Genomic DNA, 16,918 nt, shown 5'->3' on the forward strand with positions numbered 1-16,918 from the left:
CGGAGTCCAGAAATCAGATGCACCTCTCAGTGCCGCCGAAACCCAGCCGAGTTCTCGATTCTGCCACGCTTCCTTAGCGACCCTGGACGACGTAAACTTGCGGCCGAATTGTCAATTCTTAAAAAACTCCAAGCCGGGAACACTTGGCCTTTGAGACCACTGGGGTCAAAGACCCCTCAAAGACAAATAAAGTAAAAATTAAAACAACCTGCTGGGGGCTTGGGCATTTACAAAGCACGTCAAATCCGGAGAGCCTCGTATTAATATTTCCACTTGGCAAAGGAGGAAACTGAGGCGACGGGAGGTTAAGGGTCACACGGCGGCAAGCAGCTGAGCCCTGACCTGAACCCAGGAGTCTAACGGCCCCCACCGGACAAATTTGACCCAAGGTTAGGAGAGAGAAATTAAATTGCTCTGGGCGCGCCTGTTCAGGGTGAGGGTTACGCTCCAAGTGGCGCAGAGTTCTTCGCCTCCCCGCCCCCTCCGCGCCAATGGTGAATCATAGAAGTCCCCGCATCTCGCCCCTTCAGGTGGTCGGTTCTGAAATAGTCCTCCGAGAACACCCTCTGCTCCTTCCACTGACTTCAGGAAGGAGATGAGAGGTGTCACTGGGAGACCCAAGCAGGGCCAGATCAGCGCCCCCTCTGGAGGGTCCGCGAATAATGGAACTCAGAGGCAAACAGTGGAAGGGACCGAAAGGAGGCCCCAGCGCTCTGAGCTCGGGTCCTCTCCTCTCTAGAATGGAAATGATCGCAGAAATGGTGAGGTAACGGACTCGTGAGGCTGAAGGGCGAACGGTGCGCCAATCTTCAGTGCCTAGGAGGCGCTCAATAAATGCTTCTTTCTGCGCACGCCCTTCCTCCGATGGGAGAAGGGCCGTGATCATACTTACCGCGAAGCAGCTCATTCAAGTAGTTTCTGATTTCAATCCCAAATGCCTTGAGGCCAAAGTCTGGGTGGGGGGGAGCCAGATCTTTTAGGATATATTGGGGTGAGGGAAGCAAGCGGGCTGACCTTTCCCCAGCAAGAATGCCAATTCCTGTGCCTTTTTCTCCCATCCGCAGGGACTGCCTCTGCTCCCGAAGTAATAGAAGAAACACGTGGCGTGTATATGGAGCGCATACTGCCTCTTGGAATAAAAGCAAAAAAAAAGATACCTTATGGCTTTGATTTGTCCATATCTCATTATTGCATTAGCCTTGAGAACACAAGTGCAAATGAATCAGAATTCAAGAAGATGTTCGCGTCTCCTGCTCAGATTTTGAACGGAGTACGATCTATAAGCACAATTTTCTACGATGCACGTCGGTAAGTGCCAGGAGGCTCTTAAAATATGACTCGTCGCTACCCTTACCTGTAACCCTACAGTAGGAAACTGGTTTCTCAGGGGTGCCGTGCTCTCTCCCAGCCCCCAGCCCCTCACGTAGGCTGTTCCCTCTGCCCAAGACATCTGGTCTGCCCAACACCCCCATCTCCGTCCCCTCCGCCTTCAGATAACTCAACCCAATTGTCACTGCTTCCCAAAGCCTCCCCCGACCCTTCAGACGAGGTTAAAATCATTACATGCTCCCATATCACCCAGTATAGCCTCCAAAATACTTTGCACCCTTGACGTCATTAAATTGTATTCTGCACTCACTCATCATATCCGTAATAACAGGGACCCTGCCTGCCTGTGCACGAATCTGTCCTCAGCACACAGCAGAATGTTTGGCATAAATTGTCGTTCAATTAATATACATTTCCAGCCCCACCTGTATGAATTTACTGCAGTAAAAATGAAACCCCAAGGGGAAAGGTGATGGTTCCAAACCTCTAAAAAAAAAAAAAATCGTAAGTGTCTCAAAATGAGCAAAGTGGGAAAAACATTTTTAACAAGAATGTTTCGACAGATACCTCTTAAGTTTGCATTTTCCAACACGTCCTTCCCTTGCCTGGATCCCCGTTCACTAGCTCCCCGGTTCCCATTCTAATACCCAAACCAGGGAAAGGTCATAATTCACAGGAGTGATATTTGCAGATTAAAATAAAAACAGCCACATTCTGCAAGTAACGTTGACATTTGGCAAAACGTCTGGGCCAGAAAAAATATGTGAATGTCGGATGCTTCGCAGGACATAGCCAGATTCCTTTTATTCTTCCAGAAATACAAAAGGGCAGTCCACATTCTGGTTTGGATGCATTCCCACTTTCTGGAGTAAGGGAAAATACAATAAAAACCTGAACGATGATCTCATGGCCTCCTTGATTTGTCAAGATGCATCTCTTCTAAGTTTAAGTGGCTTTTTTATTTTATTATTTTTTTTTTTGTAAGGCTTGAGATGCTTCCAAAATATTTATAAAAAGCAGGAGTCTCTTCAAAGTTCGGAGGCAGTCACAGACCTCCAAGAAAGGAGAGAGGCATGGCTGTTTTGTGACCTCCAGGGAGGGGAGGGTATAGGGGGGAAGGGGGTTGAGGGGAGAGCTGGGGGGGGGATGGGGGAGGGGGCGTGGGTCTGAGCCCTGGAGGGAAATTGGAAGCTTAGGTGCACTGATTCCTGGCACCTGGAATCGTTGCTACTAAGTTTGACATTTGCTTTGGGACCTTATTAACATAGCTGGGAATGAGGTCTAACGTAGGAGGATCAGCAAACAGGACCTATCGGTGCCCAAACCATTTTCTTCTAAATCTTCCTTCCCTCTTGATGGCATAGGTTCAAGGGGAGACATTATCAGGTGTAAGGAAGAAAATTTTAACATATTGCTTAGTACCTTATGACCCCAAAGTAATTTCTGTTAACATTTTAATATATGCCTTCCCTGTTATGCCTAGATATGTACACGCACACACATATTTATACTTATTTTTACAAGATTTAGATATTATTACATGTACTCTTTGGCCAGCTGGCTTGTTGGCTTTATTATCTCTCTCTTTTTCTTTTTCTGTTTCGTTTAACACCGATAAGCCTGTGTTCTGAACCTGCCTGCCTTCCACCCTGTGTAAATTTGGACACCTCACTTTCACACCCTGAGCTTCAACTTTCTCCTCTGTGAAATGGGGATAAAAATAGCACCCGCTTCCCAAGGATATTGGAGGAGGGGCTCACATAATACCTGGCAACTGCTTAGCACGTGGGGAGAACCGTGTGCGTGCATGTGCGTGTGTGTGTGTGTGTGTGTGTTTTCGTAGAATTAAGCCATTCCCCACCCCACCCCCAACCCCATCATTTAAAAAGTTCTACATACAGGCACCTGGGTGGCTCAGTTGGTTAATGGACTTCGGCTCAGATCGTGATCTCGCGGTTCGTGAGTTCGAGCTCTGCATCGGGCTCTGTGCTGACAGCTCAGAGCCTGGAGCCCGCTTCCGATTCTGTGTCTCCCTCTCTCTCTGCCCCTCCCCTACTTGCATTCTGTCGGTCTCTCTCTCTCTCTCTCTCTCGCAAAAATAAATATTTAAAAATTATAAAAATAAAGCATTTAAAAACTTCTACATAAAATTCTATTATCTGCATGAGTGGCTTAGTAAACCATCCCTTTGCATCAGACATAGGCTCATTTCAACACGTTTTAAAGCCCTTGGTGTATTTATCCTCATTTTATTCATAATACCCCTAGGGAATTGTTCTGAGTCATGTAAATGCCAAGAGCTAATATTCTACATAAAGATGGGTGAACGTTTTTTTTGGTAAAGGGCTAGAAGGCAAATATTTTTGGCTTTGCAGGCCATACAGACTGTCCCCAGCTACTCCGTTCATCTCGTGCCACGTGAAGGCAGCCACAGGGGCGCCTGGGTGCCCTCAGGTGGCTCAGTCAGTTAAGCATCAGACTCCAGATTTTGGCTCGGGTCACCATCTCACGGTTCATGGGATGGAGTCCCATGCGGGGCTCTGCGCTGACAGCCCGGAGCCTGCTTGGGATTCTCTCTCTGCCTCTCTCTCTCTCTCTCTCTCTCTCTGCCCTCCCCTGCTGGCACAAGAGTGCTCTCTCTCGAAATAAATAAACACTAAAAAAAAAAAATTTTTTTTTAAAAAGTACTTTGTGGAGAAAAAAAAAAAAAGATCTCGAGGGAGAGAAAACAAAGAAGTGGGTGTGGCTGTGTTCCGGTAAAGTGTTATTTACCAAAACAGGCCGGGCAGATTTGGCCTTCGAGCCACAGTTTGCTGATCCCAGTCTCCTGAATGCCCGGCACTATTCTGAGAGCATTGCCGGTGCTCAAACTCCCCTCTCCCAACCCCCAAGTCCCGCCTGTTCCTTTTCCTGCTCTGCTCCCTGCCTCTGGAACCCTTTCTCCAAATTGAATCCCAGTTCTTGAAACAGCTGGGATGAGCTGTGCCCGTTCTCCGTGTCTAAGGACAGCAGCAGGAACAGGCGAGGCCCTCTGATGCCCTGCTCGCAGGGTGACTGCACGCAGGGTTTCCGAGAAGCCCCTGGGAGCAGTGCTGGGAAATCACGAGCCCCGTCTCTGTGTTTTCAGCCTGTCTCTTATCCATTCCAGCAATAAATTCCAAGTGTGCGCCTGCCACAGACCCGGGCATGACAACATTTTGAGCTTTTCTGTGAAGCTCTGGTCTCAGAGATCAAAGCGAGAGGCACCTCCCCTGGGGATCCAGCAGAGAGCTTCTAGAAAGATTCATTCACTTCCAGTAGGAACTTGCGGCAACCCCAGCGCACCATCCGCTCTCACCAACAGCCACTGAGCACTTGGACGTGCAGCGGGGGAAAGCCCCCGTGCCTTCTTAATTTATTGCCCCAAGAGGCAAGGTTAGAACATCGAACAGGATTTCTTGCATGAAGCCCATCCGAGGGTCTCAAAGTTCCGAGCGGGGTCAAGCGGCAGCCTTGGCTTATAGGACGCTTTGCAAACTGCAACCCCCCATGTGTTTTTCTCATGGAAAGAAAAAAGACACCACAGGATGGCTGCTTCTCAAGAAGTCAGCTTCTCTAACCGTGATGACAGGAAGGGACGGCCAAGTGTAGATGTCACAATTAAATCCTGTCCAGATGAAGAAACTAGTCAGGGAACAGTAGGTCTAACCTTTAGTCTTGTAACTATTCAATTAGGTGGCCTCTTAAGAGTCGGGCATAAATCTTTGGGCCAAGCATCTATGCAGGACTTCCCGGTTTGGTGTGGGGGTTTTTCCCCTCCTCTCTCTCTCCTAAGTTTTTACACTGGTGACCACCTTTAACTTTGCTTTGTGTTAATATCAGAATATCAACGTGAACACATTATGCACAGCTCTGTGGGTTAACAGGCATTGTGGAATAGAACCGAAGTGGTTGTGATGTCTTGCAAACAAAAGAGGAAAGACCAAAATAAACAGGGTGTCTACAGTCAAGTGAGTTTGAGAAATGCTGCATTGTCTTGACCCTCCCTGAAACTCACTGAGCACATTAGCATAATAAAGGCTCTGAGCTGTCCCGCAGGCAAAGGCAACTGTCCGTCTTTGCGTAACTCCGTATCTTGCATGGAATAGGCACATGGTAAATATCTGTATCCCCCACAAAACCCACTTGAAGAAATCTCATTTCAGAACAAAGCTCTCCGATCTGTAAAAAGAATCAGCCGTCATCGGGATGGGCGTGGTCATCTCAGGAGTGGAGAGAAAGGTTCTCACTGGTCTAGTTTCCAGTCCTGGTTGGCCCCATCTGTGTCTGGTGGCTCACGTTCACAGGAAGCTGGGCAAGGTCTTAGAGGAGCGCGGTAGTTTGGGGAATGGGTCAAGAGCAACCGCGTCAGGGGAGGGAAGCGCTGCTCCAAGTTCATGACCGTGTCGAGCGCTAACCTCATTTACCTGGAATCCTGCCTTGGCCACGTTTTGCCCCTGCAACCTCTGCTCTCTAGAACCAAGCCAGCCAGACAGAAGTCAGTCAAAGTCACACTGATTAAGGGTGTTGCAGTCTCTTCGCGGACTCTAAAAGAGGAGAACCAAAGACCTTCCTTCACCTCGTTTACTGCTGGACCTCAGCGCCCGCTACAAAAGAGACATTGGAGAAATACGTGTTGAAGAGATGTTCCCCTTCAATATCCGTGTGCCTGTTCAGCGGAAGGAACTTGGCAATGCCTAGAAGGGGCCCCTCAAACGTTAAGAATAGGCACTGGGATTCAGCGTTGGGACCGGTCGGTTCTGTGGTCCCCAACTGTCCGTCACTTTGGGCCGCGCACGCGTCTTTCACACGGAAGCGTATACTGTGTTTTGAAAAATATTCCAACTCACCAGGAAATCAAAGATCCCCAAACGAGAACAACTGTGGAATTACGAATTCCTTTTAAGGATAGTATTAAGTAACGGTGACATTGTGGAAAACTTACAGCCTGTTCTCTGTGGGTCTCATGTAAAATGATACAACCTATCTGGAAAACAACTATATACCAGGACCTTCGGGAGTCTTCCTTCAGAAGCAGACACAGACAAACGTTGGCATATTGCCTACTGGTAGTGGGGTTACAAATGGGGTTTATTGTCACTTTACACTTTTCTCTGCATATGCCAAATCTGACCCACAAAACATGAATTTCTTTTACAACCCAGAGGGGGAAAAAAAAACAATAAATAGATGCTCATAGCCGTTCAACTCAGACCCCATTAATAAGGGGAAAATCTGAAAAAAATCTGCTTTCCCACAAAGCAATTTTACACATAGAAATATTCATCTTGGGGCGCCTGGGTGGCGCAGTCGGTTAAGCGTCCGACTTCAGCCAGGTCACGATCTCGCGGTCCGGGAGTTCGAGCCCCGCGTCGGGCTCTGGGCTGATGGCTCGGAGCCTGGAGCCTGTTTCCGATTCTGTGTCTCCCTCTCTCTCTGCCCCTCCCCCGTTCAAGCTCTGTCTCTCTCTGTCCCAAAAATAAATAAACGTTGAAAAAAAAAATTAAAAAAAAAAAAAAAAGAAATATTCATCTTTGGGGCACTTACATTATTAAAACATGTAAAACCCCATGTATACCCATGCAATGGAATATTATTGTCATTTAAAAAGGCAATGTCAGGGGCGCCTGGGTAGCTCAGTCCGTTAAGCGTCGGACTTCCGCTCAGGTCATGATCTCACGGTTTGTGAGTTCAAGCCCCGCGTCGGGCTCTGTGCTGATGGCTCAGAGCCTGGAGCCTGCTTCAGATTCTGTGTCTCCCGCTCTCTCTGCTCCTCCCTCCCCTGCGCTCTGTCTCTGTCTCTCAAAAATAAACATTGCAAAAATTTTTTAAGGCAATGTCAGAATTATTAATGACATAAAAATATTTATAGTATAATGCCAAGTGAAAAATCATGGTAGAGAATTATGTATTTTTCTCAATTATGTAAAGAAACTATGTGTCCCCAAGAGAAAGAAAAAGGCAATGTCGGATATTGAGATTATCTCTAACTAGATGAATTATGGTTTATTTCATGATTTTCGATGTTCTATGGTAAGCATAAATTTAGGGGAAAAAACTTCAACTTTGCAATTTACGATTGGTGGTTTCATCCAACAAGGAGGGAAAAAAAATTCCCGTATGCCAGATAAAAGGAATTATGCAATAGTATTACTGTATCACCAAGCATTACACTGTGGTTGGCCAAGCAGAGGGAGGTCAGGGACTAGGGAATCTTTAAAGCAGAGGGAGGTCAGGGACTAGGTTTAGCAAATAAAAATATGAGCCCCTCTACTAAATTAGAATTTTAGATCGATGATTTTTTTTTTTTTGGTGTAAGTATATCCCATGCAATATTTGGGATATACTTATACTAAGAAAAAGTGTTGTTTACCTAAAATTCAAATTTGACAGAGCATCCTATTTCTTACCTGGTGACCCTATGGGTGGGTGCATGCCGACCGTTCTGGGAGAACGGCATCCCAAGTGCGCACTCAGAGTCTCAGGTGGGCACCCGGAGTGATTTTTGAGTCCTTCCTATTTTTTACACCACCAAGGCGGGTATAGGCTGGGTTTAATTGGTCGAGTATGAGTTCTACCTGGGAAAGCAAGGCTCCTTTTGTGACCAGGGATCTTAACCTCTTGTCCATGAATTCAGTCAACAAACCCTGTGGGCACTAATCTGCGCTTGACACAGCGATGGGTGCTGGGGCGGGAGCGTGGGTGTGACAAACAGGGTAGTTGATGTGTTTACATGAATTTGACCGCTTCAGGGTCTAGTCAACCTTTCAGTACCTGTTGGTGCCTCCGTCCTATCAGGAGGCTCCCACCGTCCCATTCTTGCCCAGACACCCAAAGAAGGAGAGAGACGATACCAGGGAATACGTTTCTCCTCCCACCACCCCCGCCCCATGTTCATTTCCACCACTGCACCTGTTACCTGGCCGTGCCTTCCGCCCTGACGCCTTCCCTTCTCTTCTCCAACCCATGCCAATCCCGCTTCGCCCAAAGTCATATTTCCCAAGTCATATACCTCCAAACACATCAAATGTAACTAATAATATCTATCCCATTTCTCCAGCATTTCCGCGGGGCACCCCATTAGAAGCCTGATTCATACTATTGCAAATCTTCCCAGAAACCATGTCCCATTTTACAGGCAAAGTGGGGCACCCGGGGACCGGCGGACCACCTGAGTGGTGTGTTAAAAGCCTTGAGTGATGCTTAGTATAGAGTAAGTACCCAATGCCTGGTGGTAATCTATTTTCTTTTAAAGAGACAGACACCTAGAGATGAAAACATAGAGCAAACAAAAATCATAGCAAGAACCCCCGGGGCGCCTGGGTGGCTCAGTCGGTTGAGCAGCTGACTCCAGCTCAGGTCACGATCTCGCGGTTTGTGAGTTCGAGCCCCACATCCGGCCCTGTGCTGACAGCTCGGAGCCTGGAGCCTGCTTCGGATTCTGTGTCTCCGTCTCTTTCTGTCCCTCCCCCATTCGTGCTCTCTCTCTCTCTCTCTCTCTCTCAAAAATACATAAATTTTTGGGGCGCCTGGGTGGCTCAGTTGGTTAAGCGTCCGACTTCAGTTCAGGTCACGATCTCGCGGTCCGCGAGTTCGAGCCCCGCGTCGGGCTCTGGGCTGATGGTTCAGAGCCTGGAGCCTGCTTCCGATTCTGTGTCTTCCTCTCTCTCTGCCCCTCCCCCGTTCATGCTCTGTCTCTCTCTGTCTCAAAAATAAATAAATGTTAAAAAAAAATTTAAAAAAAAACATAAATTTTTAAAAAATTAAAAATAATGATAGCAAGAACACCCACATTTACTGAGACCCATCTTTTACTATTATACATATTCTGCTCTATACATATTCCCTCTAAGGAATGTGGTCTTCTCATTTTAAAGATAAAGAAACTCAAGCAGGCAGCTACTGAGGGCTGGAGCCAACATTTGATGGGGCCAGTGCATGAAAGAGGACTAGGTCCCTGAACTTGAACTTGGGCAGCATGTTAGCAGGGGGGTGGAAGACGTTCTGGCAAATGTCACGCATGTTGCAACTATATTTCCATTGTGTCCTGAACTGGGCCGTGGGCCCTTCTCCTCTACGACCCCGGGGACAGGGGCTCCCGTGGTTATGGGGTCCGAGGCCGGGGAGAGCGGACCCTAGGCAACACCTCCAGCCCGACAGAGAAGGGGGTGGAGGAGGGGGCAACCCAGCATGGCTGTCACGGGGCTCTTGGACAAGGACAAGCTCCCAGCCAGCCCAGGACCCTTCTACAAAGTGAAACGGATTAGCAGCTTGCTTTCAATCAGGCTGAGTTACGAGCTCAGCGATTGGTGGGACATTTACACGAACCAGAAGATGTGTTATCTGATGAAAATTGCTTAATTTAATATCCTAGCTCGACAGGCAGAGAAATGTGCCTCTCGCGGAGAATCTGCCAGGGCGGACGATTTTGAAAAGTCCCTGGGCATGTTGAAGAAACACCATCACTATCCTCTCCTTACGCATCAGGGAACAAAACTGAGTTCTTGGGTCCAGTGGGCAATCTGCCATCGGACTGTGAGCCCAGGGAGGCCTCAAAATATCCACTTTCGCTGCAAGACCCAAAGGCAGCGAGGCTCACCCTCTACCTGGGACACTAGCGGTCTGGTTTTAGGCGGTTAGAGAGGAAGCCCACTCTAGCTCCTGTGAGCTAGAGGCCAGGCTGTGGATGAATTATGACTCGGCACGGAGTTAAAACCTTTTTTTTTTTTTTAATTTTTTTTTAACGTTTATTTATTTTTGAGACAGAGAGAGACAGAGCATGAACGGGGGAGGGGCAGAGAGAGAGGGAGACACAGAACCGGAAGCAGGCTCCAGGCCATCAGCCCAGAGCCCGACGCGGGGCTCGAACTCACAGACCGCGAGATCGTGACCTGAGCTGAAGTCGGACGCTCAACCGACTGAGCCACCCAGGCGCCCCAAAACCTTTTTAAAGATACGAAAACAGAGGCCACCATGAAAGTACTCAGTCTCTCTAGGTTTGTATTCACTAATTCAACACAAAGCTACGGAGGGCTTAGCGTATGGTTCTCAAGTTCAGCCTGCATCAGAATCACCTGGAAGGTTTGTAAATCTCGGCTCTCAGGGCGCCACCTCCAGAGTTTCTGACTCGGTAGGTTTCGGATGGGGACCAAGAATTTGCACTTCTAGCAAGTTCCTAAGTGCCACTGCTGCCGTTACTGCGGCTGGTGTAGCAACCACACGTGGAGAGCCACTGGGCCAGGCATGTGGTAAATAGCCCGCACCAGGATCTCCTTGCCCGTAAGTTCTATACGAGATGGCTCCAAACCCCCATTCCGTGCCATAAGCTCTGCTCCAGATATCAGCAACTTCCAGACGACTTATGATCTTTTTTTTTTTAATATTTTATTTTTTTTAAGTAACCTCTACACCCAACATGGAGCTCGAACTCATGACCCCGAGGTCCAGAGACGCAACTCCACTGCCTGAGCCAGCCAGGCGCCCCCCGAGGACATAGGATCTCATTGTCTTCCTTCACCTTGAGGGTCAGGCTTGCCGAAATCGTTGTTTGTTGATCACTCGGCTGCCCCCTTGGTCACACCGTCAGCCCCAGCCCGGTTGTGAATACGCCTCTTTTTTCCTTTTCCACCCAAGCAAGGGATAAAAGCAAAACCAGTCTCCTAAGATTTCTGGCTACGTCAGAGCTTCTACTTAAGACGAAAAGATACCAGACGGGGGGTGTGAGGGTTATATCGCAAAAGGATTTTTCAAAATTCAAGTTAATAATAGACTTGGTGCGGGGGATTCGTTTCCTGGCCGCTCACTGTATGCGGCAGCCTGGCCCCGTGGCTGGTCTTCCGTCCCTCTGTCTGTGTGTTCCCTTCTCTCTCTCTTTTTTTTAATGTTTTATTTATTTTTGACAGAGAGAGAGAGACAGAGCATGAGCGGGGGAGGGGCACAGAGAGAGGGAGACACAGCATCCGAAGCAGGCTCCAGGCTCCGAGCCGTCAGCACAGAGCCCGTCGCGGGGCTCGAACCCACAGACCGCGAGATCATGACCTGAGCCGAAGTCGGACGCTCAACCGCCTGAGCCACCCAGGCGCCCCTCCTTCTGTCTCTTCTTCTCATCCCTCCGCCACCCCACCTCTACACTCCACCTCAATGAGCTCCGAATTCTCCATGCCCCATTTTCCAGAGGGATTTTCGCTCTCTCCCAAACTCAGCTCTCAGCCCCTGTCTGCATATCCAAACCCGTGAAATGTATACGAAGACAAAAGATCTTTCCTTTAGCGGGAAAACAGAGCCACATGAATTCCACCCCACGCCCGACTTCCAGGGTACAGAGGGGAACAGCACAGGTCCGTGCCAGGTCGGCACCGTTAGTCTCAGAGAGAGAAGACATGTCATACCAGTACACTATTAGTGTGTATCTTCAAGCACTATAACCCACATAAACATGAAGGGCTCTGAAAAGAAGGCCAGGGGATAGGAGCAAGAGCTCTAGATGTGGGAGCCACGGGAAGCTCCCTAGAGGGCAACACCACAGCTGTTTTACAGGAAGACTGCATTCACCGCCTGCATACAGGGGAAGGAGAGTCCTGGGAGAGAGGACAGCCGAAACAGAAAGGCACGGCATGTAACAACTCTCTCCAGTGTCCCCCCCCCCCCATCACGTTCCTCCCCTTCTGATGGGTGATAAGAACCAGGGTTTCAGCTCCTGCCGCTTGTCTTGCAAAGTGGGTCCAGCCCCTTTCTTTGAAGTTTGGCTCACATTCCAAGATAGCAAAGGCTTTATTTTTAATCCCATTATGCTAGTAAGCAATTATGGAGCGCCTACTGTTTAAGAATCTACGCAGATAGGGGCGCCTGGGTGGCGCAGTCGGTTAAGCGTCCGACTTCCGCCAGGTCACGATCTCGCGGTCTGTGAGTTCGAGCCCCGCGTCAGGCTCTGGGCTGATGGCTCGGAGCCTGGAGCCTGTTTCCGATTCTGTGTCTCCCTCTCTCTCTGCCCCTCCCCCGTTCATGCTCTGTCTCTCTCTGTCCCAAAAATAAATTAAAAAAAAAAAAAAAAAAACGTAAAAAAGAATCTACGCAGACGGAGCATGTAGGGCACCCATATTTGAGACCTAACACCTACCCTAGGGGTCTGAAAAATAACTGAGGGGTCAAGGGGTGAGTGCTTCAAACAGTGCTGTGCCATGTGCCATCTGTGTCCTGGAGAGAGACTGAGTGCGTGTAGAGATAGAAAAAGGAAGAAGATGCTAAAACATCTGTGTATTTTTTCAGGACTCTTTCAGTTACATAACAGAACAACTACCCCCCTCCCCACACACACATATTGTCCGAAGAGGAAATCAGGCATGGATGGATCAAGGTGACCATGTGATAACTGAGTAGTGGCCGTCTATCTAGACCCTCTATTTCTAGCATCTGGTTTTGTTGTTGTTGTTGTTTTTCTGTTTTCGTTTCATGTTTGATGGGGCTCATGCCTTGGATCAATCCACAATGTTGACATTTACTTCTTAGCAACCCCAGCAGAAAGGAGACTTTCTCGTTCCCGGCAGCTGCATCCAAAGTCCCCCGACCAACACTCACAGGCACTCGATCGGCCTTGCTTGGACTGTGTACCCGCCTCTAAAGCCAACCTCTGTGGCCAGGGGACTGCCGGCTCTCATTGGCCAGGTCTAGAATACCACCTGCGTAGACGGTGGGTGCAGCCGGTCTGAACAATCGGGCCTGAGATGGGGCTGGGGGGCGCTTACGGAGGTGGTTCACACAGGAAAGGACGTCGGACGGGCAAAACCAACAGGCATCTACCCGAACGTGTAAAATATGAGTGTTCAAAACCAAGCGTGACACGCTATCATGGGCTCCACAGAGAATTGCGACTAGATCGCCCCCCACCAGGGCCCCTGCCTGGCAGCACGCGCTTCCGGTCAGGAGCAGGGCCACCGATCTGACTCCAGAGTTCATGTCCCAGCTGAGCAACCTTGGATACGCAGGCAACCTAAGGGTATTGACCTCTGGAGCTTTGCCCAAGGATTAAGGAAGCAAACGTAAGTCCTTGGAAGACTGCCTCTCCTGTTTCAAGTCTGACCTGTTGCCGTTGTTCAAACCGTACGCACAAATGTTATCCATCCTGATTAAGGGATTTCTATCTCTTACCAGGTTTTCCAAGGGATTTGGGATGAAGACAAAAAAAGAATCCCTGCTCGTTCGAGACAACGGTCCCCTAACTCGGACCTGTCGCGATCACGTGGATAGGGAGCTATTGTCGTTCGCAGACGGGCCTCGTCCCTCCGAGGGTTTTGCGGGCCGGTGAGATCTCAGGGCTTGTTAGCCGGGAGGCCTGACAGCACGGATCCCCGCTTCCACACGAGCCTGTAGGTGTTTCTCGGGGCCGTCCGGGCACCCGTCCCCCTTGGCTCTTCTCAGGCTCGGGCAACACAAGACTGGCGTGTTGGACGAATCTTCAATTCCAGGGCTTAAGCAAGAGACTGGCTCCAGACCTCTGAAGAAATAGCTTCACTGGGCATCAATCACTTTGTCAGATTCCTGGGAACGTGAAGAACCACGCATACTTTGTGGTCGCCCACATTTGAGAGCAGACTGTGTAGGCACACAGCTAAACAGGTCTTCAATTTCAATTAGACACCACGTCCAGATAACTCGGGCAGAGGGAGGGAGAAGCAGGGCACTATTAGGTGGGCGTGCGGAAGGGGTGGTTGATGAAGCCATGGGGTCTCGGAAATCTCCCCCCCTTCACCCCGCCCTCCACCCCTCTATCCCTGCCTCCCCCAGCTCCTCTGACTTCTTCCTCCTGCCGCGAGACTGGCCCCCTCCCACCGCACCCTGGAAGACAGGCCCGGGGAGGGAGAGCCCCCAAGGCAGAGAGGCCACTGGGTGGATGGAAGGTCCAGTGCGGGAAAGTCCCGGGAAAGGCAGGCTGTGGGCTGGTTGACCCCGTGTTGTCTGCTCCCAACACGGCACTTCGTTGAGAATTGCCCAAAACACCGCGGTCTCTTTGGATCGCTGCACCCAGTCCTTTCGCCTCTCCCAGAATTCGAACCGTAGGGCGCTGCCCGCTGCTTTGTGGTTTTGTGAAGTCTCTGCTATCCTCCCGGTGCCCGGAGCTGTGCCTGGGACACAGTAGGTTCGCATGATACCTTTGCTGGATGAATGCAAGGGCACAGACGCGCGCCCCCATACACGAGGAAATAACATTCCTTATTTCGAGCCGCACGGCTAGTAAACAGAGACAAATCCGGGTCTGCCTGACTTCAAAGCCTATGATCATCCAATCGTGTCACATGATTGTCGGTGTATCTATGTCACCAGAATCCTGTCCCTCAAGCCAGGGGCCAACAGAGGGCTGGGTGCGTGTACGATCCACGGGGATGCAGAAAGAAAACAGTGACCACTCTAGATAAGCTCATCTTGGAACATGGGTACGCATGTCCGCACATGTTTCACAACGTCCGAAGTTTACCGGGACCACGGCGACGCGTGTGAAATGCACAGCGCATGCTCAAAGAAATAAATGGGGATGTGCTCATACGACGGCAGGGCGTGAAGATGAATCCACGCCACCGCCCTCATTCTGCATCTCAAGCACGCCGCAAAGCGAACGAGACCCGACGCAAAACAGGACGCGCCCTATGATTCCATTCGCACGAAGTACAAAAAGGAGCCAAATTCAATTGTGGTCTTAGAAGTCAGGATGATGGTTACCTCTGGGTAGGAGGCTGGGAAGGCCGTGCCTGGGTAGGGAGGGCGTTGGAAGGGCTGGGAGAGTTTTATGTCTTCGTCTCGATGGGAAATACGTGTGTCCGCCTTGTGGCGGTTCGTTGAGCCGAACACTGGCCACGTGCGGACTTTTCTTCGTGGGAGTGCGTGTTAGACATGGGTGGAGCGGGTGTGGTTGGCGGGAGACGGCTGCCCATCTCTTGGCGCTTGCCCTCGGATCTGCGCTTACCTCAGCGTGGCAGCTGAGGTCTCTAGATGGTGAGATGGCATTGGGAGTGCAAGAGCGTCTTCGGGGAGAAGCAAAGCCTCCCTGGAAGGTGGGGGAGGGGAGGGGGATGGAAGCTGAGCTGGGCAGGGACAGCCTTACCCCACCGTCCAGATCCCTCGTCTTGGGCCACCCCACGTGGAGCTCCACAGAAAATGTCGCTCATTCGTGGAGTGTGGCCCTTGGGGAGACATGGCCGGGCCCTGGAGCCCCCCACCATGCTCAGTCCCCAGCTGGAGGCCCCGTTGCCTGGGATTCCACAGCGGCCCCTAAAACGTGCCGCAGCCGAATGACAAATTCTCAGCGAGGTGCAAGATACCCTCCTCGGTGGCGGCTACATTTAGGACCTTAGCTGACTTTCTGGAATCTTCGAGGCTGAATTCTAAGAATCCTCCCGGCTTCTCCCTGGACCTCTTGGAACACGGACCCTTGGAGGCCCGGACCTCCATGGAGGAAGTCTGGCCACCTTGAGACGGCCATGCTGTGAGGAAATCCCAGCAGAGTCACGCGGAGGGGCACACGTGGAGAGGGACACAACTGTCCCCCCAACCGTTCCAGAATTCCTAGCCTAGACATGCGGCGGGAAGAAGACCTCTTGGGTTTTCCGGCCCCAACAGACGCCATGTGGAATAGAAACAAAGAACCAAGCTGATGACCAGAACCGAGGCCCCAGACACACGGCTCCAGACAAGCCGTCCCGGCCAGGCCTCGGCCATCGTGGACCTCTTTACTCGGCCGCGACTGTATATCCGGCCTACAAAATCCTGGCACTGTTGTTTTACTCGACCAGACGTGGGGGTAGTTTTTTGTTTGGTGTTAGTTTCACGCAGCAATAGCTACCTAGAACCGTTTACTTAAAAGGAAGAATAAAAAGCTTGGCGACTTTGCCAGCCTATGCCACGCGGGCAGTTCATTGCGGGGAGGGATGGCGGTCTCCTTAGCTCATCCGAACCCCTGGCACGTAAGGTTTAGAAAGACCGCTCATGATTCCGAACGACAGCACAGCCCATCTGTGCTGCCTCCCAGCTGTGTGGCCCGGAGCATGTGGCTTCACTTTCCCGGGGGCCGCCGCGAACTCATTAGTAAAACGGGAAAAAAAATGGATGGGCTGGAATGAGACCCGAGCATCGGAAGCACTTAGCATGTTGCCCGGCACGTAAGAAATGCTCGGCGAACATTAGTTACCAGCGCAGACCTCGAGGTCCCCAGCTTTCCTGTCCGACGAAAGGAAACAATAATGCCCGTTCCACCCCCCCGTCAGAATGGAAGGGATCCGATAGCGATCAGAGGAGTTCAGGGCACACAAGCAGCACCCCCACCCCCCCCCCCGCCCCACAGCCCGTGCCTCCACTCAGAGTTGCAGCCTCTTTGTCCCCGATCCCCAGCCCCAAAGGTGCTGTCGGAGAAGAGAGGTTTGTGCCGAGCTGCGGGCTTAAGCGAAGCAACAAAAGAGTTGGGGAAGGTCGGGAATCTGGGGCAGGATCTTCAGAGTTGGCACACTTTCCAAGGTGAGCCCGAGAGCCTTGGCTGGTGGAAACCTGTACCCCCGCCTCCCCCAGCCCCAGCTCCGGTCAGGCCCCG

This window comes from Felis catus, chromosome D3 (genome assembly GCF_018350175.1).
Source record: "Felis catus isolate Fca126 chromosome D3, F.catus_Fca126_mat1.0, whole genome shotgun sequence".
Classification (NCBI taxonomy): Eukaryota; Metazoa; Chordata; class Mammalia; order Carnivora; family Felidae; genus Felis; species Felis catus.